The sequence below is a fragment of the Terrapene carolina genome, unplaced genomic scaffold, assembly GCF_002925995.2.
Source record: "Terrapene carolina triunguis isolate 2854851 unplaced genomic scaffold, T_m_triunguis-2.0 Scaffold141, whole genome shotgun sequence".
NCBI classification, from domain to species: Eukaryota; Metazoa; Chordata; order Testudines; family Emydidae; genus Terrapene; species Terrapene triunguis.
Window position 1 is genome coordinate 4,469,659 of NW_020664492.1, and position 9,946 is coordinate 4,479,604.

Sequence of the window (9,946 nt, forward strand, 5' to 3'; positions counted from 1 at the left end):
TCAGAGGACTGAAAACTATATCCCTAATATTGTCTTTTCAGTTTTCAGATAACTAGAATGGTTGTGGTTAGGGTTTTGTTGGTTAAAAAAACTATTTATAGAATTTAATTCATATATTTGCAGATAAAGATCATGGACCATATAACTAATATCACAATATTTTCATATTAAATAAATTAAGCTCTGTAGTCCTACTTCAAAAAGGAGAAACAGATAGTTAAATACAGAGAAAATGAACACTTTAATCATATCAATTTAAAAAAAAAAACCTTTAAGAAGATGTCTCAAATCAGTAGCCATTAGTTAAGTTGCCAGACTGAGTATCCTGTAGAGAGAGAAATACAGGGATGGTCTACACACACCAAGATTAAGCCCAGACTATATCAGGTTAGCTTGCACCTGTACATTTGCAAGATAAATTGGTCTAAGCCAGACTTAAATCAGTTTATGAGTGTCCACACACAAAGTTGCATCAGTTTGATTAAATGGGATTTAAAACATAACCTCAGTTGCATAACAGGTGCAAAACATAACAAATGCTGCAACTTTGCACATGCATTCCACAGAAACAGATGAAAAGGAAAAACAGGACAAAAATCAGACAAATTGTGGTAAAATATGAAATGTTTTAAAGTTCTGCATTAATTATACAATCCCCTTCCTCTTCCTTCTCTTGCTCCTGAAAATCAAGGATCTCACTCTGATCTAACTCACAGGGGTTTTACACAGGTGTAACTCCACTGACACTAATTGTACTTCACTGAACATATCACTCCAACAGGAGTCTCACTCCTGGATTTCAGCTCCCTAGTGCGAGACTGGGAGAACTCCAAGCTCTTGAAGATCCTCAGTTCTTAAGGTAGAGCGAGATCTGTCCTGGGGCTCTATCATAGATCACCTCTGATTGTAATCTTTTTGAAGCAGGCACCATTTTTTGTTCACTGTTTGTACAGCACCTAGCGCAATGGGATCCTGGTCCATGACTGGGGCTCTTAGGTGATCATCATTATCATGGCAAATCCCAAAGGGAGCAGCCTTCTTGAAGACTGAACACCGCCTGGAGTGATCTCTGGCTATATACTTAAGGTGGTGTGTCTGGGTATTCAGTTTGTGTCCATCACTGGCAATCTTATCATGCCACTGAAGCATTTGGCACCCATGAGATTGCTGGCCCACATAGCAGCATTTCTTGATACACATGCTTCGGAATGCGTTGATCGTCCATTTTAATAATATGCCCATACCGAGAAAGCCACCAAAACTGAACCATTGTGGGTGGAGGAAGTTGCTGGGTTTGGCTTTGAATATCCTCATTTCTGATCTCGTCCTGCCATTTAACATGGAGCAGCTGATGAAGGCGACGAGAATTGAAAACGTCCCTCCGGTGTTTTTCAGCTGTCTTCAGTGCCCGTATTTTACTTCCATACAATTGGTATAACCCTAGTTCTACAAATCCACAGCTTTGTGGCAAGCTTGATGTTGCATCATGATCAGTGGAACCAGAGTCACAGGGCCCATATTCCCTAGAGGGACTGTTACTGACAGAACACCAGTGGAACAGGGGAGTTAGGCTGGAAGCAACTCAGCCACAGGTACACAGAGTCCCCAGGGTTTAATAAAGTTTCACTTGTTCAACTTAAATTGCATTCAGCATCACGCTTTCTGAGTGAAACATGGTGGCAGTGTCTGAGCTGTGAGTTCTCTGCAGTGCAGTAGCTGGCAGTGTGAGCCATGGAAGGTCCCGGGAGCCCTGGATTTTGTAGTGATGGACCTGGTGGAAGGAAGAGTTTGAGCGGGACACTGACCTGGTCATACAGGAGAACAGCAGCAGGAGAGTAAAACAGTTACTCTGCCTTAGTGAGCAGCAAGGCAGAGAGATCTGCCACACTTTGCAGCTCACCACTGCCTCAAGCCTCACAGCACTCCTAGGAGCCCTGGGGAATGAGTGCTCCCCAAAGCAGAACGAAACCGTGAAGCAACACAGGTATTACACTAGAGACCAGTGCAAAGGGGAGGGGATAGACCCCCATGCTGCAGCCGCCTTACACACACTGGCTACAATTCTGGGGATTTGACAGATCCCCTAATTTGGAACAGGACAGTCTGCAGCACTTGGGATCACCACCGGTAGGAGCAGGTGCTCTGGGAAGGCGCTCACTTTAGACAGGTGCTTAGCCATGGGGCATGCAGTGGAAACCTTGAGAGAAAGGATGAAAGCCCGAGGAGGCACAACACCCCCAGAAGTACAGACAGAGAGACAACAGCAAGGGAGAGCAGGTGGCCAGAGTTCCACACCCACAGTGAGATTAATTTATTGAGGGAGACAGTATGAGCGAGTAAAGGAGAAGTGCCACACACTAGGACAGCATTGCAAGGAATGTGGCAAATTGAACAACTTCAGCAGTGTGTGCAAGAACAGAGGAAGGTCCCAGAAAGATTCAGGCAGACTTGTACAAGAGGGGGATGGCACATATGATAACTGCCAGCAGAAGGAGACTCTGTTACCATATGAGCTGCCCACCCTACCATGGGAAAGGTGGGAGTGGCCTTATATACCTTCAGAGAATAGCAGTACTTGATTACAGTGAACTACTATTCAAATTTTGGGGAGGTTGAGTCCTTGCTTGAAACAAGCAGCAAGTCAGTGATTGACAAATTGAAGGCCCACTTTGTAAGATATGGCATTCCAGACACCATTCACCGACAATAGACCCCAGTTTGCCTCAGAAATATTAAATGATTTTTCATGCAAATGGGAGTTTGACCACCACACCTCCTCCCCAGCATACCAACAGAGTAATGGCAAGGTGGAATCAGCTGGAAAAAAACTAAGAGACTGTTGCGAAAGGCTGTTTCTTCTGGTTCTGACCCCTTGCTAGCATTTTTGGCACACAGGAATACCCCATCCAGCGGTGCCAAACCAGTCTAGTGCAAATACTGATGGGACAAAGGACCAAACCCTTGCTACCAATGAGGGGAGACCTGTTGCAGCCAGAAGGATGATGATACCGCTAAGAGGAGATGGCCAACAATCAGAGAAAGCAGGCACTAGAGTATGACAGGTCAGCCAAAGTCCTACTGGCCCTGGAGCCAGGCACTCCTGTGAGGATCCAGCCATTAGAGAGACACCGGAAGGAGTGAACTAAAAGACTTGTGAGGGGCACAGTGGCACCCAGGTCATACAAGGTGACTATGCAAGGGGGACAAGTGATCCAAAGGAACAGGGGACACTTATGAGCCACCAGGCGTAACACCCAGAGAGTGCCTGCAGAGATACAGTGACCATCACAAAGCAGAGACACAGAGATCCATCGGGAGACCAACCACAAAGGGAAGGAGGAGACTCCAGAGAGAGAGAATTTGCTAGACTCAAAGACAAGTGAAAGGGAGACAGAGATAGCTCAGTCCTGGTGTGGTCACCTGTTGAGGATACCAAACTCTCTCAGACACTGTGTAACCAGGCACCAATTTGGTTACGGGATAGCGACCTCTGGTCAAAGAGACATGGGATGAGGGTCTGGGCATCAATATTTTTTTGTTAATGTTTGTATGAAAATGTTTGTAAAATAGGGAAGATGTGTCATGATCAATGGAACTGACGTCAGAGGGCCCAGGTTTCCTGGAGGGACTGTTACTGACAGAGCAGTCCACAGTGGTTAATAAAGTTTCACTTGTTCAACTTAAAATGCATTTCACTTCACACTGTGAATGAAACAGATGTCATAACATCCCCACAGAGGCCACGGAAGGGCCTGCAACATGGCAGCGCTGCTGCTATACAAGTGGCCACATCTTTTGAGCATCCTCCAGCACTACTTTGTTGCAGCTGTTGGCCAATCTGTTCAGGCAAGAAGCAGCATGTGTTGGTCTGGTTATTAATTCAAATAAAACTAAGTCCCTGGCCTTTACCTTTAAAGCAGGCTCTAGCTCCAGACCACAACCAGCTCAGTATTAACCTGACTGGATGGGACATTGAGCAGGTGGCTCTTGGGTGGTACCACAATATTAATAATACAACATCATAGTCAGAGAATCTATATAAGGTTACTGTCTTTGGGGAGAATTGCAGTTGTATGAAGTGTTTGCAACAGTTTTTTCACTAGCTGATCCAAAATACAACAAAATAGGGAAGATACAGTACAACAGATTGTTTTGTGACATTAGCAATAAATGAACAAAACCGATACTAGAGCTGAGTGCCAGCCAGTACACACAAAAGGTTCAGCACAATAAAAAACGGAACTCATTTCATGCACTGGGCACAAAATGAGCCCATGTGACAAAACGGCACTGACGGGGCTGTATAAAGACAGATACCACCCTGGAGCAGCAAACAAAAGCTCCAGCTAGTGGATCCACCTGAGCAGCCAAGCAGGTCCCTGCGGAAGAAACTGTTCTGAGAATGAGTGGTGTTGTGATTAGAAAGCTGTACTGGTCCAGAGATTGTATTTATTGATAGAGGAGTGGCAGAATAATCCAGTCACTGGTAAAGGGAAGACTCAGGCAACCTAATCTGATCTCCATCCTAGACGTTTCTTTTTGTGTATTTCATGAACTAGTTGTTATTTTTAGTTTGTATTATGGTGGGGGAGGATTACGCTTTTTTCTTCCCCAAAGGGAAGATGTAATGAGCAGCTATTAGAGTCATGTCCACAGACCACTGCACAGGCAGCTAGTTGGCCCTCAGTTCTACCCCAAGAGCCCTAGACTCTGAAGCACTCTGGTGGCCATTCCACAGTCATTGCAGATGCATTTGAAAATGGAGGGTTAAACCTCCATTTACTCCTGGTCAGTTTAGGAATAAACCAATCAGTTGTGTGCTATTTATTTTGAAGTTCAATTTATTTTACACTGGCCTCACACCTTCTGTTTTCAATACGTTACATCTTTAGGTTTCAGAGTCAACTGACTGTTAAGATGCATGTGGCAGTTCATATCTCTCAACTGCTGTTTCAGACTGTCTGCAAACGTAGGAAGTCCTCACTACACTGCTTTACATTCAGCTCAGGTTGTAAAGGGGTCTCCCTGCAACCAGGAGGGCTAGATTTGTATTTATTTATTTATTTATTTATTTTAAAGAAAGCTGAAATTCTGAGCAGTGTTCTATGGAAGGGGTGAATTCTACAGCAAATTCCACAACTGTAGAATATACAGGGCCCATCTATGATTCAGAAAAAATCTTAAACTGGGCATTTCCAGAGAGCAGAGAAAGGGGATGGGATTCTCTTTTAAACTACCAAAACTGGCAAACCCCCAAAACTCAAGGCAGCCAGAATCTTTGCATCATCTACATTTGTCAGATGCTGTCTGACTTGCTGTGCAATTGAGATGGATGAGATCAGCTTGTTCATTAGCGACTGATGTGGTGGCTACAAGATGGAGCCAGCAGGAGAAAGTAGCAACTTTCATGCAAAATTAGAGGACTTTGAGGCCCAACTGCTACTAGGAATGATTGCACAAATGGCATCCACCACAAGCCACAGGAATAGAAGCATGGGCTGCAACAGCTTGAAATTACAAGGGTCAAGAATTGTATGGGAACTCAGATACCGGAAATGGTGAACAAATGAGCTGGGGCCAAGCTGTAGGTCAAAGAGAAAGAAGAGGGGGAAGAAGGAAAGTGGAGAGAGTTCTCTATAAACTCAGCATAGAAATGGAATGTTACTTGTGTGTGGCTTGAGGTCATTGCCCAAAATGGTGCTGTTCAAGATGGGAAGTGAATTGGGGCTGTCTTAGAGCGAGAGGAGTTTTCCAGTACACGGCAGAGCAAATTAACAGCATCTTTCCCACTGCTGTGTGGGTAAGTCAGCTCTGTTGCTATTTGGTGGATACTGAAGCTGCTGTGCTTACTGGATAGCAGCCAGGCTGCTGGTAAACAACTGTATGACCTTTGAAAGCACAAAGTCCTAGGGGTTGCGCTTTAAGGACTCTGGAGGTTTTGGAAGGTATCTCCTCCAGGCAATGAATGAACATTGGGTGTCCATGCTGCTACTATTAGATCCATTAGCTACTTTTGATACCACTGACTGTGAGGTGTGGACTCAGTTGTGAAACTGAGCAGGAGTAAATGGGGTTGCCCTTCTGTGGTTCATTTCTGCCTCTCAAAGATTACAGTGGATGGCTGTGAGCAATTGCACCACTTCCCCAAAAGCTTTCGCATGTGGGATGTCACAAAGCACCACCTTCTCATCTCTCTTATTTAACAGGTATACAGGCCGGTTAGCAGGGTTAGTGAGGAAGCCTGGTGTTTTCTCTATGTGGATGATATGTCTTATGTCTATCTTTTCCAACCCCAAGATAATGCCTTACTCAGTACCTTACTGTCTCATTGTCTTCTGTACTCCCCTATCTGTCTATATCCATCTGTTGTCTCTTATCTTATACTCAGATTGTAAGCTCCCTGGGTCAGAGACTGTCTTTTTCTTCTGTTGTACAGTGCTTAGCACAATGGGATCTTTATCCATGACTAAGGCTCCTACGCACTATAGTAATTCAAATAATACATTAAATAAAATTATTGATAATAATAAAGTCTGTAGCAGAAGAGATGGAAGTTCTAGTACTTAGTCTGGGCATAATGATGAGTTATACATTTGTGACTTGACACATTGCTAATTGTTTGACTATGAATCAAAGAATATATGCTCTTTTTACAAGTACCAAAGCTGTGTCTGACATATGGTCATCATTACCAGACACAGACCAAGAGAACCATGTGCCAGTTTTAGTACTTGTGACTTCACATCTAACTATTATGGAGTGTCGGTAGCCATTCAGCAGTCAAGGTGAAAACAAGCTTTCCATTATAAGCCTGTTTTTTTTCCAAATACACTCCCTGATAATTTCCTCCCAACTCCCCCTGAAATCTCACATGGATACCTCATCCCAGAGTAGAATTGTTTGGGAAGTTTGGAAAAGATCAAAAAAGGAGGTGGAAAGTTAGGCTGTTTAAACATTGCCCTGTTGTTGACTTTCAGAAGCATTTCCTAGCTTTTATTTTTATTTTTTGCCCATTATAGCTCCACAATGGGATGGCTTCAAACTCCAGATTTGTTTCATTTTGCTGTTCTTGCTGAGAAGTGCTTTCTGGTGTCTTTGGCAGAGAGGAAGTAATGGGTTAATTATGAAAGATCTATAATATAAACAGCTTTAGAATATAAATCCCTCATTAAGGAAGGCAAGGGAGGAATTAAACTAGGGCCAAGACGTTCAAAATTGGGTGAGAAAAGTAAGGCTCCTAAATAATATTTTAGGCATTGAAATAAATGGCTTGATTTTCAAGAGTGTTGAGCAGCCAGCAGCTCCCATTGGCTTCAAGGAGTGCTCACACCACTTAAGTGCCTAAGTATGCACTTTGGAGTCTACTTTTACAAACACCCATTTACAACTCGACCCTCCCCCCTTTTTTTAATACTGTTTTGATGTTGGGGCTCATTAAAACAGTTTGCTACTTTGTAAATTCACAAACTGATTGCACATTTTATGGTATACAGGAAAATCTGCTAGCAAGTCACAAGGTTCTGGCTTGCCTAAATTAATAAATAAATGTACATCATTGTGGAGATATAGGGCCAGGGCTGGTGCAAGTGGGCACAGCACCTGCAGGATTCAATTGGATTTAACTCACTTTGACACCAGAGCTGAATTTGTTCTAGTCTCTTTATTTTGTAATAAGTTACTAATCGGATTGTCAGATTTGATATTCAATCATAAATGTCTAATTAAGAAAAAAGCAAACCACTGCTTCATAAAATCTCTGACTAATAGTACTAATAAAATGTCATAAAATGCAATGAATTTTGTGATAATGCTTTCAGCAACTAATTACCTTTCATTATCTTTAGTGTTGAACTGATCGGAGTACTAGCATCTAGGCTAAGATGCGCTAATATCATTATGACTATCTGCTGTGTATGTGACATGAACTGGCCATATGGAAGGAAGGGGGGAGCGGGAAAAGGCATTTGTGCCAAGTGTCAGGTACCTCACATTAGAGCAGGGGTTCTCAAACTGGTGGTCGGGACCCCTCAGGGGTCACGAGGTTATTACATGGGGGGTCATGAGCTGTCAGCCTCCACCCCAAACCCCACTTTTCCTCCAGCATTTATAATGGTGTTAAATATAAAAAATGTGTTTTTAATTTATAAGGGCGGTCGCACTCAGAGGCTTGCTATGTGAAAGGGGTCACCAGTACAAAAGTTTGAGAACCACGGCATTAGAGAGACAAGGTGGGCGAGGTAATATCTTTTATTGGACCAACTTCTGTTGGTGAGGGAAACAAGGTCACATGGCACTCATGCATATGGCAGCCCGGCCTGCAGACGGGGGTGGCAGGTATAAGAGACCGGGGAGGCTAAGTCTCCCCAAACAGCCGGCCCATCACCTTTGGAGTGTGCTGCCCCCGCAAGGGCGCCCAAGCCATCACCTTGCCTGCACTCTGCTCCGAGGCCCCGGTCCCGCTCGTCTTCTTCCCCTGAGACCCCGCCCTCACTCCACCTATTCCCATCCCTGCTTCACCTGCATGGGGGCCTCAGGGGAGGGGGTGAAGAGGTGAGTGGCCAAGTGGGCGGGGGGCTCAGGGGAGGAGGCGAAGAGGCACGTGCGAGCGGTGAGTGACCGGCCACGCAGGTGGGGTGGGCCTTGGGGGAGGGGCAAAGAGGTACAAGTGGCAGGCAGGCGGGTGGGGGAAGAGGTGCAAGAGGTGGGTGGGGGAGCCTCGAGGGAGGGGGCCAAGTGGGGGCAGGCCTCGAGGCGGGGTCAGTCTGGGAGCACACAGCCTCCCCAAATGGAGGAATCACACGCTGCCCATGCCTGCAGATCAGGTAATATCTCACACCTGTTGGGGTGGTGGGGAAGGACACTCTAAATAACTTTTGGCCTAAAGCTGTGTGAATAACTGAGTGTCCAAAACAGAAAAATAGAAAAAATCATTTTGGGTTAACCTGAAACAAAAAAATTGTCGAATTTTTTCAGCAAACTGAAAAAGTAAAAAATGTTGTTTCAGGTTGAACTAAATGTTTCATTTAACCTGAAATGAAATATTTAGGTTAATTTGAGGGTTGTGGGTTTTTTAACCTTAAAAAAAAAATTAAGCAAACTTTAAAACAAAAATTCATTTTGAATTTAAAAAAAACCAAAGTGTTTTATTTAGAAATGTCAAAACAAAACATTTTCATTTTTTCTGAATTTTTTTTATCAAAACAATTTGGCAAATTAAATATGAATATGGAAATGAATATGAATTGTTCAATATGAAAATGAAAGTGTCTACATGGCTTTTGTAAAAGGAAATCATGCCTCACCAATCTATTAGAATTCTTTGCGGGTGTCAAAGAATGGGGATAAGGGGATCCAGTCAAAATAGTGTACTTGGATTTTCAGAAAGCCTTTGACAAGGTTCCTAACCAAAGGCTCTTAAGCAAACTAAGTAGTCATGAGGTAAGAGGGAAGGTCCTCTTAAGGATAAGTAACGGATTAAAAGCTAGGAAACAAAGGGTAGAAATAAAGTCAGTTTTCACAACGGAAAGAGGTAAACTATGGGTCCCCAGGGATTTGTACTGGGACCAGTGCTATTCAACATGTTCATTAATGATCTGGAAAAGGGAGTGAACAGTTAAGTGGCAAAGTTTGCAGATACTACAAAATTATTCAAGATAGTTAAGTCTAAAGCTGACTGTGAAGAGTTACAAAGGGATCTCATGTGACTGGGTGACAAAATGGCAGATGAAATTCAGCATTGATAAGTGCAAAGTAATGCACATTGGAAAAAAATAATCCCAACTATACATATATAATGGTGGGTTCTAATTTAGCTATTACTATTTGAGAAAGATCTTGGAGTCACCACGGATAGTTCTCTGAAAACCTTAGCTCAATGCTCAGCAGTGCTCCAAAAGGCTAACAATATTCGGAACTATTAGGAAAGGAATAGACAATAAGACAGAAA